At 39.8% G+C, this 17,667-nt stretch overlaps 1 protein-coding gene across 1 annotated transcript in view; it reads right to left on the bottom strand.

The window, feature by feature from the left end:
- Positions 1-17,667, bottom strand: part of gli2a (GLI family zinc finger 2a) — an 87,302-nt gene that overhangs the window by 51,847 nt on the left and 17,788 nt on the right. The gene's annotated exons all lie outside the window — the stretch shown is intronic.

Below are 17,667 nucleotides of genomic sequence, written 5' to 3'. Positions count from 1 at the left end.
AGAAAGTTTGTTTTTTTTCCGGCAGAACTTTACATGAAATCCCGTCCCTCTTTGATTGTGTGTGCTTGGATGCGTGCACACACGACTGTAATGTGAATGTGGTTTCTGACAACTGAGAGCAGGGTAGCTGAAGCCTCTGAAGGCTCCAGAGATGAGAGCGAGTGGCAAGGACATTACTCAGCAACAACAAACAACAGCCCTCAAGATAAGGAATCATTTGTCACTGGAGCTGTGCTGACAAACAGAATGCTTTCCATGATAAAATTAGCCAACACGCTGCTTCCCATGTGTGACACTGAGAGAGCTGAGTCACCTCAGGGTAAGCCTGTGGGGCAATCTCTTTGATCTGACAGAGACTTCCATGGATATGGTCAGGAAGGGCTCTCAGTCGTATGGAAAATGCTCTGCAATTTTGTAATGTAACTTTTATTTATTAGACTTTTGATTCGAGCTGAATAATTATTCGGTTTCACTATATGGCATATATGATGAAAAAAGGAAACAATGAATGACAAAAAAATCTAAAAAAAAAAGGTTTTTAACATGCATATCCTTGCATAGTATAAATGTCAGTATAATGTGATTTTTGTGATATTAGTTTCGTCCCTTGTCCAGTTTGACATGTGTAAACCCTGTTTTTCACATGTCTTAGTTCTTTGTTTACATGTGTTACACACATCTCTACTGGGAATCTGCCCACTTTATGCCCACTACTTCAGCAGTAGGGAATCACTTCCCCACAGATTTTTCCAGCAGGCCTGCAGATTTAAAGCAGCAAAATTTAACACAGCATTTAATAACTTTGGAAATAGTGGGTAGAAATTATGGCAGGTTTTTCCCATTTAAATTTCCTCTTCTTAAAGGCAATAGAAACAAACATAACAAATATGAAAAAAGCACCCTGTGTTTCACATTATCAGGCATATTTGATTTTTAAAGCAGGCAACGACATCCACAGCCAAGCTGTAATTGCTAATGGGATTGCACACAGAGGGCCATGCTGGCCATGTTTGGAGTAAAGCCCAGGAGTCAATTGAGACTTCTCCGCTAAGATTTGTTCACACAATCCTTGAAGCAATCTCAACAGCATAGTAAACACTGTCAGAGTGTGGAGGGAGGGCATACCGGCCTCCATGTCTCTCCTCCCTTTAAACACACTGCCATGGTGACAAGGGGTCATATTGGTTTAAGACAGGACAAACACCTTACAGGGTCTAAGGTTATGTCTAAAACACATATGCACCCTTTGGAACACATAAACTTGCATTACAGCAATATGATACTGATGTGCGTCTTGACATAAAAACATAATTTATAAAACTTTATTTTGTTAAAATACTTAATGGACAGTGGTAGACGCAAGCTAAGTACATTTACTCATGTACCATACTTACTACTATTATTTCTATTAATACTATTGTTACTCCACTACATTAATTGATAGCTATAGTTAGTAGTTACACAACAGATTATGATTATATATACTTATGATTTGCTTACAATATATAATGCATTTTTATAGATTGAACTACCTAACAGGAATTAAGTAGTTCAAATTAACTCTACCTCAACCATCTACAACAAATGTTTTTACAAGTTAATTAATCAGTTATGATCGAATAATATAATATACTGTCTATGATAACTTAAGAACTGACATTGGCCATTTTGCTACATCATTGCTAGTTCTACTTTTGATGATAATATTTCTCTACAATTAGTTATATAAGAAAAAAAATGCAGGAGTTTCATTTGTAAAGTGGTATTTTTATCTTGTGGTTTTTATTACTTATATTTAGGTAAAGGATCTGGCATTAGGTCCATCTACCTGATTGGCAGCTGCTGCTTCATTCATGCTTCATTATCAGTGGCTCATTCATCAGTCACTCGGCTACCTGCTGAATAGTAATGTCCATTCATATTCATACAGGTGCACCTTTACTTGACAGTGTAATAGATAATTTACAAGCCAATGATACTTGTCACTGTCACTAAGCTGATACTTTCATACCAATGCTGTTTTCTGCTGCAGCACATATGGAGGAAGTTGGGGTGGTAGCTCCAGCCTCCTTTATATGGGTTAAGCTTTTGGCTTAACAAAAAAGCCAAAGATGTAATGTTCATGTAAGTTAATGTTAAGATGGTTATAGTTCTCCCAGCAGAATTCCTCTTTGCTGCTCAGATTATTTTTTCCCTCAAAGAGCGTTTGAGGGAAAAGAGCGTTTCAAAGAGCGTTTCCTGTCAACTTTATAATCATTTGGTAAAAATGGGTAGTTCTTTGACATCTTAGATAAGTGTCTTTGACTGAATGGTGTTACATTCTATCTCCATATCACAGATATCTAGGACAACAATTCAGCTATAAAATGCAACAGATTTCTATGCCACAATAAAACCAAATTAGATTGATTACAAAATCATATTTTGTGATAATTAGTAGATTGGGCCATTAATGCTTTGTGAATGTACTATGCCCATATAAATTCTCAGAAGATTATACAAAGAATGTGGAGTTACCATGGTTAACCTGTTAGTCAGTGTTCAACATTGCAGAAGAACTACCTGTCATACCAGGGACCTTTTGATTAAACAACTAAAGACAGGTGAAATTACTCCTCCGAGTCAATGACGACAAAAACATAAGGGTTATGTCTGCCTTCACAGCTTCCGCTGTTCATATGGAACAAGTAAAAAGGAAATTACTTCTACATTATTCCATTGGATTCCCAGTTGGCTTATAGTATACTTTCCATTTGCATCTGGACTGCATTGTGTGTAGTGTTTGCTCTAAACTACACAGATACTCCCTTAGAGCCTTACAGTGAATATGTCAAAACTCACAAATGAAAAAATAAAAGATTCCAAAGCAAATGAAAAATAGAATGGAAATAGCGACGACAAAGATACAATAAAGTAGGTGAAATTGTAGCTAACGCAAGCAGGTTCTGATGAAGGCCTGAACTCTCTATATCCCTGGTCTCTATGTAACCTGGAAGTCGGCGACTGAACTGAGATTATAGAGAAGAGGGTCTCATTTGTAAAAAGGTTGGAAGCCAAGTTTTGGTGCCTGAAAAAAAAAAAACAAGGCAAAGTTGTCTTTCATGGAAAATTGATTGGGTAAAGGCCACTCCAACGATATTAGACATGAGCATTGGTTTCTTAGTCATGGTGAGACTGCCAATCCTGTGTATATTCGATAATGTCCTGTGGATCTGGAGAAGCTTTGACAAGTGTGAAAACTTAACCCTGATGATGTCATCGTGATGTCATCAGGTCATCTTGACTTGGGTTAGGATATGACAAATTTAGGCAGAAATTTGTCATGTGCCAGAGACTGCCATCTACTGCACGTACTGGCAGATAGTTTTCATCAGCATACAATATGAAACATTTGGGGAACAAACTGAAGGGACTGTCAGTTAAGTATTACTTACTCAGACTACAACAGTAATGATAACAGTGGGATTTCATCAAACCTTGACGTTCTGGAGGGCTAAAATAAGACACCCTGATATAGGAGAGAAGTTCATATGCTATCTCAGTGTTAGTGACGGCACATAGTGAAACAATTACAGTGTGGACTCATGCCAAACTCTAGGCTCCAGACCAAATCCAGGGTGAAGTCCTATACCCTTATCTTGATTCCATCAAAAAAGGAAGGAAAAAACTTGGTAAATTCTCTTTACAGTCTGTTTCCAAAACTAAATTCCATGTATTACATCTAGAAAATGTTGTTTTATACCTCTTAAAGATTCCCAAAAGGGTTTTTTAGCGCAGAGTTTATGTACAAAGCCCCCCCCAAAAAAACAAATGACAACAGACTGACTTCTCATATAATTCTTTCACTACTTAGTTTGGGTTTCCTTTTAATAGAAAAATTCAAACAAAAACCATCTGGATCCATAAGTTGGTGATGGTCTTTCTTGAGTTTGGGCATTGTGGCTTTTATTTTTGGAAGGCCTTAATTAGAAAGCATTTTCCCTTTGCCCTTCTTCAAAGCCCCAATCTAAGAGCACATTGAAGTTTTAACAATTCTGTCTGGCTCTTGATAATGATCCACATGTGGCCCAGTTGTGATCTTCATAAACCAACTTGTTGGGAAAGGGTGCCACATGCTGCCACTGTATTATTCTTAATCTTCTTTTTAAATGTACCACATTAAGTGCTCACAACGAACACCATGTGAAGTTGCACTGTATGCTGTGGTTTGACGAGGGGGAATGAATTATGACTCAATCAAAGGTTGTAGAGATAGTTGGGATTTTGTCAACTTCAGCTATCTAGCATTAGTGAAATTTTTCCAGAAGAGAGAATTAATTACCAGTGCGCATCCACTAGTTACCACCAATCTCCTTAAACCCATCAATACTTCAATACTGTTGTTTCCCCTACATCTCTCAGGTAGTCCATGGTCTTTTCTGTAATCTTCCCCCACGACTGTAGCAGCAAAGTGCAGTTTGGGGATCTTAGGGCGAAACACACCAGCTGCGCACAATGTATTCATCGTACATAATACTGTTTTCAGTGTAAACCCACACACAAAGGCATAAGTACTGGATGGTGGTATAGCATGACAAAACCTCGGAGGGACGAGGTTGGGCTGGATGGATCGGTCAGCAATGTGTGTGTCTTTGAAACAGGAGACTGTTTCTGTTCTTTTCCAATCAACAGTCAGTGTTGGTTTCTATTAACCATGACATTTCCCTATCCTTAACCAAGTAGCTTTTTTGCCTACACTTAATCAAACCTTAAACAGATCAGAAAAAAACATGAATTGATCAAAATCGATGTAGCAGAACCAAAGATTTTGTCTTTTTTATTCCACTCATTTTTCTTCCTTGTCAACATCTGGCACTGACCTTACCCACAATGCAGCATTTTAACTGCCATGACATCACTTGAGGCAGTTTATCAGATTTTGCACAGCTCCCTCTGGAGCCACAAAAGGCTTTATAAAACTTCTTTTACGTATGCAGTAGTACTCCTCAACACCTGTAAACAGACGTTTTTAGCATTTTAAAAAGATTTATATGACAGAGAAATTTTTGTTTTGTTGAAAGTAAAGAAACCTTGCTATGTATTTATTAGAAAGGTTTAGTTAATGATGAGGAACCATATGAACTCCAACAACAAGCTAGTGTAGACCTAGAATGTTGGAGAGACCAAGCGGGAGGGGAGCCATGAGTTGAGTGTTTCTTCTGTACAAAGTCTCTATTTAAGGTAAACCACTCTGCAACAGGGCCTATAGAAACAGAGTTCTGTTTCTATAGCAATTGGCCAGCCCGTCACATTTGATCTCCCCCTGTCAGACCGCCACTTGTCAGCTACTATTAGGGCCAGCGGTTGCCTCTGCTTACATGTGGTACCCATCACCCCAGACCCTGAGGTAGCGACCCTGTTTTGCTGCCGCAGCGCCTTTTCCCCAGGGAAGCTTGATTCACTCAGTCCTGGGATCACCACTGGTTATATGTGCCATGTTATGACAGCTTAATGGTGCTAGTAACTGTGTGGCAGTAGAGTGAGGGAAGGGAGGAGGAGGAGAGAAAAAAAAAGTTAGAGACTGGAAGGAAAGACAGAGGTGAAGGTGCATACAAATGCTTGTCTTTCACAAAGATCAGAGCTGTTATGTTAAGCATGGTAGGGATAGTGTTGCATTGACAGCTTTTAAAGAAACAATGAATTTTTAGCATTATATGCTTTGGGAATTTTAATCCTCACTAAAATTAGGTCCAAGAACAACTTAAAAATGCCTTTAAGATTGGACACCTTGTAGTCCTGAATAGTGAAATAAGTTAGGAGGCTGAGGTGCTAGCTTCAGCAATTATTTTATGAAGGAAAATATTTCTCAGGACATTTTTTGCTAAACATAAGCCTACAGAACCCCTTCTGTTCCTTCTCCCAGTGCAGACTCTTGAGAGTGGCAAGGACAACACAAATTGCCAGTGTGCAAAAAGTATTGGGATACCAGTGTGTAACATAGGCAACAGTTAAGCTAAAACACAAACATAATATTTCACAAACTCTTCAACGTAAAAGACATATTAAAAAAATATTATATAAATATTCGTAACTTTGTAAACTGTTCTGGCTGCCTGTCCTGGTAAGAGAAGAGGCGAGTCACTCAAAGTGAAAACCTTGTATAATTGGTGTTACTCCATCTGCTCCAAAGCTAAGGTCTGGGGCAATTACAGTCTCTACAGCTATGACAAGCTGCTGGAGCTAAACACTAACCAAACAGTCAAGGTAACACGCACACACAGATGTATACACAAGGCCAATTTCACAAAATCACAAGCAGTCTAGTGCTGAGTTAAGTTAATGCACACCTGCAAAAATAGCTCCAGTGCAGCTTCCTTTGCATGAGTAAGTAAGTTAACAGTTCCTTGCATTAAGACACATTACAATATACTAAATAAATCTTTCACACAAAGTTTCTTTTCACCCTTTGACATGCAAACAAGAACAAAAAATGTCCATGTTCTGAATGATCTGATTCAGTAAATTTGGGATTGAGCCATGTGTACCGATGCATGGATTAGTGTGAAGCATGAAGGGATGATCTGAAACCCTTTGCTTTAAACTGGAACAATATTTGTTTTAGGGTGGTAACTAACAATTATTTTCATCATCAAATAATCTGTTTATTAATTTCTTGATTAATCAGTTAACTGTGTGGACTGCAAATGTCTGAAAATAGCAAAAAAAAAAAAAAGGGCCATTACATTTTAAAAGACTCCAAGGTGACTTCTTCAGATTGTTTGTTTTGTATGACTAACAGTCCAAAATCCAATTAGATATAGTTTACAATCATATAAGAGTAAGCTCTAATTTGTTTGAGATCGTTTTAGCTGCTTTAAAGCCCATCTAACTTCCCCTAAAGTGTTTTAGTTTCCCCTAAATCACGTGAAAGTGCCTTGAGACAAATTAACTGCCATTAAGATTCGGGCACTTGTCACTTCATGTTTAACTGCATTTAAAAGAAGTGAAAAACCTAACCCCTTGATGCATATAGTCAGACTAAATACACAACTTCATGACCTGTTGATGGATAGTTTTGCAGTATTCATATATTTTACCCTATATACTTCTGGAACATTTATAACATTGATCAGTATTTGCTCATGTCTCTTATTATGGCTTACTGTGCAAGTACCCAGTTTGAATGTTAATTGTCATGAGATGGCTTTTGCATTCAATGTTCCAAAATTTGGGATGATTTTATGAAGTGATTGCTAGTCTTTGATGGGTAAGGGTCTCTATGGTTTTGGCAGCTTTTGCCAATCCCCAGCCTCCCTGATCCCACATCCTCAAGTCCCAGACGCCTTTAAGTCTCCACCAGTAGAGCAGGTCTGGCCTCACGGAAGGAAATATTACCTGGAGCGGAGCTCTAATTGGCAGCCACCCAGACATCCTACAAGTGCAAAATGGCCGCAGCAAAGAAAGAGTGAGAATCCCAGATTCAGAGTGAGGGAGAAGGAAGAGGGGGTCCAAAACTCACAGATGCTCTCTCTGAGCCCTCACCCTATGTCCGGGGCTTAGGGCTACTTCCCCCTCTATAATTAAGGGGTTATCCCCCTGCACAATGGAGAAATTAAACTGTAAAACTGTGCAAGGCAAATTACTGCTTTTCCTGGGAGTTAGAGGAAGCGTCTTGATATGTAAACAATACCCTCTCTTCAGCTGAGTACCCTCTCCCTTTCTCTCTCTCTCTCAGTCTGTCTCTCAGTCTCTCTTCCTTTCTGTCACCCCCTTTCCTCCCTTCCCCGCCTCCCTCTTTATTCCGTGGGAATTTCAGATGGGCCAGATACTCTCTAAGACTACAACTCTGTTGAATAAAGAGGATTTACAGTACCTTTATCGCTTAAGCATCTAAAACCTGTTTTGCCAAAGCTAACACTCAGAGAATGTGCACTGCACTCACACAAAGACAATAAACAGATACACACACAAACACACACACACACACACACACACATTTACATTTCTTATGAAATTGGGTTGGTGACAAATAAATGTGTATACAGACCCTCTTTGTGGGTCTTCAAAGTGTTTAAGTTTCAAAAAAAGTACCCCAGGGAGGTGTTCATTGACTGCTATGCTGTACTTGCTGGCTGAAGAAGCGCCATGCCAGAACATGCCAGACATTACAATCATGACAGTTGATGCCAAACTTATAATCTCTGATAAGACAACGATCTGGAGACAGGCTGCACCAAACCGACAGGGTCAAGCGGTGATTGTGAGACTATACATCCACACTAAGCCAGCTGATTTACTTAAGCTCTCTGTCAACACTGAAAGGCCTGAACAATGGGATGATGGTTAAATCTCTTTCCTTTTTTCTTTTTTGGTCAGCAAACAACAAAATACATCACAGCCAACATACCGACTCTGGTTAAATCAGCTGAAACTGCAGCTTCGTGTGGATGGAATGGAGTGAAGACCAAAAAAAAAGGTGATTTTAAATTTAACCCTCTTAAGATGTATTTACAATTGTGCAGGGGTTATGGCATAGCTAAAGGGTAGTGATTGTCAGAACACAATTATGGTGGCTGCATGGAATATTCTCATATTTAGTAAGAAAGACTGTGGATCTTCCCACCGTTGCTTGTATCAAAAAGTGAATGCAACAATGTACACACAAATTGAATTAAAGCACAGTACGACTGGATGACATAAAATACATCCATTTAGCGTTACAGTGGTGCATTCAACAGCTGATATTCAACACTGAAATATAAATCAAAACCTGCAGCAGTTAATTGTGTCAATACAGAACTCCTTGAAGGTATTACTGGGTACACTGTAAACATGTATGAATGTAAGTATGGGGCTGCAGCTAATGATATATATATATATTTTTTTAAGTTATTTTCATTATTGAGTAGTCTTTTCTGAAAAATACCCATCTGAAAATCTTATCTGAAAATAACCAACACCATTTCCCAGAGCCAAGCTGATGTCCTCATATTGCCTGTTTTGTACACAAAAAAGTTACAGTGACAAAGAAATTACCATGACAAAAATGGGAAAGAAGCAAGTTCTGTCATTTCAGCACGTAGAATCAGAGAATGTTTGGCATTTTTTCTTTGATAAATATCACCACCACTGATACCACCACTATTCGAGTGTATTTGTTTGTGGAACAATACACAGTCTGAGTGGATTAAGGTTGTTTTTCATTTCAGCTGACATATTACTGTACTAAGACAATTCACTGTCTTTCTGAAACAACTGCTATGTATCAGACAAACTTAAAATATAAGATCATGGTGTTCAAGCTGATAAAGAGTCTGCTCTCAGTGTGCACGCGTCATAACCATGTCTGCCATGAACATGTCTGTATTCGCTGCTGTCAGGGGGTGACCCCGCTGCTCTTTGAAGCCCGAGCCAGGAATTCTCAGGCTTAGCTAACACCGTTGGGGAAATCACCTGGCAAACAAAACACAACAGGCTTACACGCTATCCTAACACATACAGGCTTTCATTCAACAAACCCTTTTTATTCGTAGACCATTTATTAGACAGCTGCCTCCTTCCACTTAATAAACATAGTGAAGCTAAAGAAGAGCGATGAACGTTGTTGCAGTAATCACAAAATGAGGTAATTATATTTTTTTAGATGAAAACTTTAATGCAGCATTTATAGATGTGTATTTAACAGAAAAAGGGTTTTAGGGTATTTTCATTGGTGGTATCTATGATCTCTCTTCAATCTCTGTTCATCTGCAACTGGACCAAAATATCACATGTTGGCTTGTGTTGCCTTGTGAAGAGGTTTCTTTCCGCTATTTATTACCCCTGTTTACATTTCTTGTAAACTCTCTGTCTCCTGGTTCGATTTATTGAAGGATACGGTATCTTTTACTCTCAGCTCAGTTCTGATTTTCTCTTAGCGACATTTATCCCTCATGTCTTCACCGTCTTTCTCAGTTTTGGCTAGTGTTATTATTCCAAACGTCTTCGAGTTTCCCTCTTCCCATGCCCTTAGTGGTTTACAGTGTAATCACAAAAAAAAAAGAAGTCAGAATGACACTTGATTCCTCTGACACTTTATTTCTGTGATTACACTTTTTCTATATTCTACTTTGCTTAAATTTACCACCACCATCATGGATTTGTATCTGTTCTGATGCCATACAAGCTAAAAACAGCACTGTAAATCACATTGGGTAAAAGTATCAGCCAAGGCGCACATGTAATGTTTGGGTTAATTGAAATGAAGATAATTTAGAATTTAAATCCTGTTTCTAGAAATGGAGTGGATTCTTTCATTCGAAAAAAAAAACAAAAAACTGAGCTTTCAACCACATCACATGGTCTGTATCAGGAGTCATGAGTGTGATGAGTCAGTCAGGTGATAACAAGGAAATGGAGCCAGCTCCATTTCCTGGGAGCATGAACTTTAGAATTGGTTGAAAGTGCTGTTAAAGCTGAGCCAAAGATCAAGTATGAAGTTTAATGAACCTTGCTCAAGTATTCTATTTTATTCTATTCTAATCTCAACAAAATGTCCATTGACAAGCTCTTTTAGAAATTTCAACCAAATCTCACGGTCTTCATCAGGTGTCTAATCAAGTGACCAAAGTTCGTAGAAGGGTTTTTAAAGTAACAGCCCAACATTTTTGGGGAAATACGCACATTTGCTTGCGAAGAAATACTTACAACTGCACCTGAAACCTTGTTAAAAAATAGTTTATTTACTTTTCTACATTTCTCTACGTGTATTTCTTAACTTTGGCCAGAGCCAGGCTAGCTTTTCCCCCTTGCTTTCAATTTGTATGCTAAACTAAGCTTATAACTTCCTTGCTCCAGCTCTGTACTAACTCTCAGAGATGAGATTGATATCAATCTTCTAATTTTACTATTGGAAAGACAGCGAATGAGCATATTTCCCAAAAGGTCGAACTATTTGTTTAATCTGTCTCGGTTCAAGCATGGTCATCGGTGTCCACTTGTTACCATGTGACCAACATTCCACACTCTGGTCTTGTGAAAAAACCTGAGCCAGCTCCTTTTGCTGAAAAAGACTAAGATGCAGTTGAAATCTCTTATGTTCAACCTTGAAATGAGATCATTTTATCATACATACTGTTCCTAACCTTTGCCTGTACAACAGGCTTTCAATGTAGTAAAATTTGTGCCAGAATAGTAAATAAGAAATTCAATAATAAACTGCAGGAAGCAAAAATGACACCAAATATTATATGTGACATTTGTTTATGAAGCCTTTCAATCGTTCCTCTCTGATTGTCTTTTTAGGACATAGTCCAGGGGCCAGTGAATTGTAATGCAGGGACAGAGTTCATTTGATATACCTTTGTCCATGTTATTTACCTAGGCAACCTCAAATGCTTATTTTGCTTGTTGCACGGTTTACTCGTCTGCGACCTGCCCCTGGGTTGAGGCCATTAGGTGTTATGAACGCTCACTCCATCTGGAAAGAGATTCACCCTCCTGGTGATGTGATCATAAAAATATATTGTAAAAGTTTATTTTTTTTAGAAATGTTTATGGAATTCCTCCGCCTCTGCTGCAAACCATATCACTGACTAGGTAGGTAAGATGGTTTGCTATTGTTTCTGGCCATGACCATTTTATTCAAAAGTTTTAGCCCAGTTCATTTCACTTACAGTAGTTCACCCACAGGCTGACAGGTGATATGTATGAACAAGTCTGGCTCAATGTGACTCTGCCCCTGAGCTCCCAGTGATTAGACTAATTACTAAATGCTAACGGAGGCTGGAGAGCACCAGCAGCAAAACCTTATATCTATAATTACAAAAACCAGCAATTCGCTCAGGAATACTTTCACTGAAGACAAAAATCAATTTCCTCCTCTTTCTTTCTGGGGTGGCTACAACACAATCACACCAGGCATTAATTGTAAAGACACACATTTTCCACTGGCTTACTCGGGCTGAGACAGAACTGAAGTGATAGGACGTCTTTAGAATAGCAGTCTGGAACATTTAATACAATGCACACATTTTCCTTGGAGAGCTATATGTTGATGCAAACCTTTCAATGCGTATTTTGTTTTATTTTTTCTCGACTGACGTCTTAGTAACTGCAGACATGCATGTGTCCACATGGGCGAGTGGGCTTCCTTGCTCCGCGCAGCGCTGTGACTGATTCTTTTCCTCCAGCAACATTTCTGTGCGGGCGGGCAACAGCTGTATCTGTAGGCGAGGGTGGGGGGTGGGGGAGAGTGCGAACCGGAAGAGCCTGACCACAAACTGTCCGCCTTTAGACCAACTCAGCCATATGAACCAGGCATGTTTACATAAATGCCTCCCGCCCATGTTTACAGCTAGCACACATTTTTGTTTTACCATGTCTAAACTCCTCAGATGTTTATTTTGCCTCACTTGAACTGTGAGTGTTAGGGCTACATTAGCGGATGAAAGTAGCTTTGGCTGGCAAACTGGTGGCTCAAGTCCTATGGATACCGAGGGTTACACCGGGTCAGGGAGATTGAGAGTTCACATCATAGAAATGCACTGGCATGGACTTTCAACGAGTTCTTTAACAGTATGCAGCGTCTTCCCGTCCAAAGAAATCGGTTGCCTGAGGCAACACCTTAGAGAAGAGGAGAGAGCTAGGACCTTATTGGGCTGATTCCCATCAGTCTAACAAACAAAACAAGCAGGAAGTGTCTTAGAAGCAGGGGCATGGATTACACTCATGCATGCTGGGAAAGAGCTTTCTGTTTAAGAGAGGATGAAGCACAAAAAGAAAAAGGGAAGTACAAGCCAGGGAGAAGGGAGAGACTCAAGGGATAGGGAGAGAAAGCTGGTTGACAGAGTGTTGGTTAATCCCCTAAAGCATCCATATATTGCCTCCACCTCCTCTCCCACTGCTTGTAAACGGCAAGGAATGTAACATGTTGTCTTTGGGCCCTGCGTGTGCAGACGCCTCTGGTAGAGAAAGATTTATATTCGCAGACATTGCCCAAAGCATACCATGTTACTATTTTAACTCTGGAGGCTTTGAAGCTGAGGCAGAACGTTCCAAAGAGACAACTAATATCAGAAATGTCCTCTCATTTGAGCCTGATTTATGTTTTATAACCACATTAGAGACCTGCGAAAGGCTGTTAGTTTACCATCGAGTCAACATACGATAGGCATTTGCTCAAAACTACAATTGGAAGACTAGGCTGCTTAATATTAGCCTTTAAGACTGTCTCCTAAGCATTCACTAAAATAAACATTTGTCTTGTGATATTCTTTTTCAAAACTATAAAAGACAAGGCTCTATAACGCTTTTAACTTCTTAAGAATTCCTCTGAACTCTGTAGTTGGATTCAGCTTGGGGTTTTTGTGCTTATTTACCTCAAGTAAACATAAAAAGAAGCCAGGGAACTTATTCATAAATCAAGCTTTAATTAAAATGTGAAAGAAATAATGATAATACTGTATATATATATAGCATATTAAGCTGCAAAACCCTTCTCTCTGGAGGAGAACCATACTGCCTCCTACTGCAGTTCTCTTCTCTTAGTATGTAGGCCAACACTTCTGTGATGAGAACGCCCTGTAATAAGTGATGATAAAGTCGGCAAATTCAGCATCTACTCAAGGCCTCAGAAACCGATGTTTTTGGCTTTAACACAGAAATCAGCAAGGCCAAAAAATACCAATGAAAAAACAAGATGTCCCCCTTGTGCTTTCACTTAGCATATCTAATCTTTAAATCCTGTCTTGGCCAGCCGGTGCCCCGAAGTGAAACTCTAGATAAGACAGAGGGACAGACAGAGAAAGAGATGCGAGGATGGAAGCTAAAAGGGGAGTTGAGGGGTGACTTGGAAAGCAACCAAGTTAACTGTTTATAAAATCCACATGAATTTAATATAAACACCAATCTCTGTAACCCAGATAGTCAGTCAGCCATGCAAGTAATTTATCAATACTGGCTGGCTGGGAATATGTGAACATGTAAAAGACAAGAAATTAATGTAATGCTGCATTAGATGTGTCCTGTCCCAACATGCTGAACATATCAGACACAAAGTCTAGTTGTAAACTGATTCTGCAGATGAAGAAGCTATACGCTTGCAAATAAAGGCCATAAATTGAAAGTCATTCCGGGACAGAAACAATATCGGTCGCTCTTGAACTCATTCTTGGAGGACAGCAGTGAGTTCTCGATTGTGTGCAGCTATAAACTCTGACAGGAAAATAAACAACACTGGGACTTGGTCAATATTCCTTCCTATAAGCTTGTTGCTTGGAGGTCTTCTCAAGTATCAGGGAAGGAATTATTGAAATGCTGTAACAAAATGTTACTGTAGATGACACCTGATATGACACCTCTCAACAGTGGGGATACGAATATGTACTTTGGGCTGTTAAAAATGAAATCCATGTCATATTTGGGGGCTTTAGGAGCCAGGGGAGATGTTTCTTGTGTGCACAGCCACGTAATCCGATCTACAGTATTTCTTTGAATTGGTAAGATACAGTACATACAGTTGCATTGTACTACACGCTTAACCTACAAGTTTCTTTGCTTTGGTAAAAGAATAATTCACTTGTCCAGATGTTATGGAGTAGAATAGGCATTGTGAGGAACTGCATTTTTCTTCTTTCACTGAGTAGAATACTTCAGTTATCAGGAGATTAATTCTCTGATTCTTTCAACTAAGGTGGAGGGCCAAGGAGTTAAACCCAAAGGGGGCATAGGGGTTTGGCATGAATGCAGGCATCCCTGCATAACCCTCGCCACTGAGCAGCCCCACCCCCCCTCCGCCTCTCACCCAGTCTGTGGAACCACAGCAGCGTAAGAACCTCATTTAGGGACATAGAAAGAAAGGCCGAAATCTCTTTCTCAGGAAGATTAGTGGCTGTCCTCCCTTTGGAGTAGGCCTGTGGATAGAGAGTTAGATTGGGGTAAGGGGGGTGTCTATTTTTCTCTGGGACATTTTCCTCTGCTGGGGGGGGGGGAGTAACCAGTGCAGAGACCCTGGTGGAGACCCTTCAGGCTCAAGCTCCATCTGAGACTTATCCATGATGGCCATGATTATCACCCAGATCCTTATCGCATAGTCACACACTACTCCCATCAAGACAAATTATGCTAGACTTCTATTCTTCATACATGTACGTTACAGTGAATGTTCCGAGTCAGTGGTAAGACTTGCAGCTGATCCATTTTCCTGAGGAAAAACTGGAAGAGGGGTTATTTAATGCTGTATTCTTATTTAGAGACAGCAAGTGTTGACAAAGGTTATAAAGTCTTTTGTGGCGCCTCTCATCGGCACCCTTCTTAGATACATCATAGTAGTGAATAATTATCTATAGACAATGTGTTTTACATGCTGAAGAACATCAATCCTCGGTGAGAGTTCACAAGCTACGGCCAAGATCTAAGAAAGATGAATATAACACACTGGTTAGGTAAAATCAGAGCATGACTGCTCCACTGGCCTTGTAAAGTCAACACCAATGTGAGAGATGATGGAAAAATTCTCTTTGGCAAACTTTCTCCGCATATAATAAGGGCCGTAAAACAACAAGCTGGCACGTCTGTGTTTGAAACTGTAGCTCCTTCTCAGTTAAGGCCAGAGGAAGACAGCACATCTGAGCATCTATACCCTCAGATTGTGTGAAGCAGGGAGGAGAGGGTGCATCAATCACAGGTATTCCTTTGAAACTGTGAGATGTTTTACAGTTCTGGAAGCGGGCACCTAATCTGAACACATGTTCCTCTGACATAGTAAGGCACAAACTGACACAGACTCGTAAATCCCGGGGCCTTGGAGTCAGGTTGCAAGGGCTGAGCCTGTGGAAGCATGCCCTGTAGCTGTGAGACAGATGCAGGCTGTCAAACAAAATGTGGGTGCCCATTTAAAACCATTAACAAGGCCCTGAGATAGAAGCCTGATTCCTATCATTTGGAGTGAACCCGACCTGCGTTTGTGCCAGCATCCCTGGCCACTTTCCTACCTTCTCTACTTCCCCTTGGACCCTGACACAAACTCTGCATTACACATTTCCATTATATCTTCACACAGAGAAACTGTCAAGGTCAACAGGGCAAAGCATGTCTCTATGAAACACAGGCAAAGTGAGCTCTCATTAAACAAGGTATGAGATTTTTGCTCAGCTGACACAACGGATTAGGGTGAACAAGATGTCCTCATGATGTTTATACACAGTTTTATTGTGCAGTTTTATTTTCAAGATTAAAAAACTATATTGTAACCTACATGGTTTGGATTACTTTGCAAATCCAAATCAAATACAAGTGAGTTGAATAAACAAAGACCTTTAAGGAAGCATGAACGTATCCAAGCTACTTGATTCTTTCATGCTTGTCCCGTATTTTTGTTTGCACTGCATACTAATCTGAGAACCAGTTCAAATAAAAAGAAGGAATAATTAAATTGAAAACAAAAGCAGAACTTTAAAACTATCTAATGACATATTAATGCCCTACTTTTACTGTTCCCCATTGTGACAAAGCGAGCTTTGTGATGGCAGGCCACCAGGCCCTTCATTAAACAGTAAAACAACTTGAATGATGTGTTTCTGCACTGGCCCCTCAGATGATGCCAGTGTGTCTTCCTAGGGGCTTTCAGTGTCCACCAGCAGGCGTTAGTAATTTATATCAGTTGTACCTCAGAGGCCCGAACAAGGTCCTCCAACCTCGTTATGAGGAGTTTTCATCACACATTCACTAATGAAAACATGAGCTCTCATCTTTTAATTATGACCCCATTATAGAGGGAGTCTTGCACACTCTGCACCCTCTGTGTGACCTCACAAACACAAATAACTCCTGATGGGTTGGGACTACTTTTTTTCAGTAATGGAAGATTATAAAAATTCAACCCCCACAGCCTACATGACACACAATGGTCATAACTGTGTAAATGACTGCATAATTCATTTCATGGCAAATGCAATATTTCCTTCTTTGCTGGTTTGAAAAACTTGTGGCCTATTTGTGGAGGTGCCAGGGAGGGCGCTCTGAAATGTCCTAGTTTCTCACCCCGCATCCCTAAACAATTAATGCTCATGGCTCCTCTTGTGGCAGGCCACCAAACCCATCATTAAGCATAAATACCGCCACAATGTCATACGACATCTTGTTAGCATTTCAAAGGTCCTTCCCTCCTCCCAGCCTTTAGCTGAGGCCTCTGATACACCATGTAGTCCACTGCTATGCCAGCCTTTTTTAGTAATTCATGAAATTTACACTCGGGAGGTGAGAACAAGGTCTTTCGACCTCATTATAACATTTTTTCATCACCCATTCTTTGACATCTCTGAAACATGCGGCTTCCATCTCTGGGTCTAACTCTTTTCATGTGCCAACAAGCAACTTATGTGAGTAGCCATAATATTTCAGTTCACTGCACTGCAGAGAACATACATGATCCTACAGAAAAACATTAGGATACAGGCGTGCTGTAATATACTATTGTTTAAAATGAACAGAGCCAAATTACTCCTAATTTATCACTGAATTACTAAATGACTTATATAACATTGCAGTTATTATGTGTAATGCCTACTCTACACTCACCTGTTAGTTTATTGGGTAGCTAACACTAGCTAAAACTAATGGAGTCCAATACACCAGCCTTGGAACAAATCCTAGCTTCATTGTGGATATAATGTTCAGTTTTTGACTTGATTGTCATTTTGGAGGCAGCAG

The sequence above is a fragment of the Xiphias gladius genome, chromosome 16 (assembly GCF_016859285.1).
Source record: "Xiphias gladius isolate SHS-SW01 ecotype Sanya breed wild chromosome 16, ASM1685928v1, whole genome shotgun sequence".
In the NCBI taxonomy this organism is placed as follows: Eukaryota; Metazoa; Chordata; class Actinopteri; order Istiophoriformes; family Xiphiidae; genus Xiphias; species Xiphias gladius.
The sequence above is the reverse complement of the archived record's forward strand: the minus strand, read 5'-3'. Positions and strand labels throughout refer to the sequence as shown.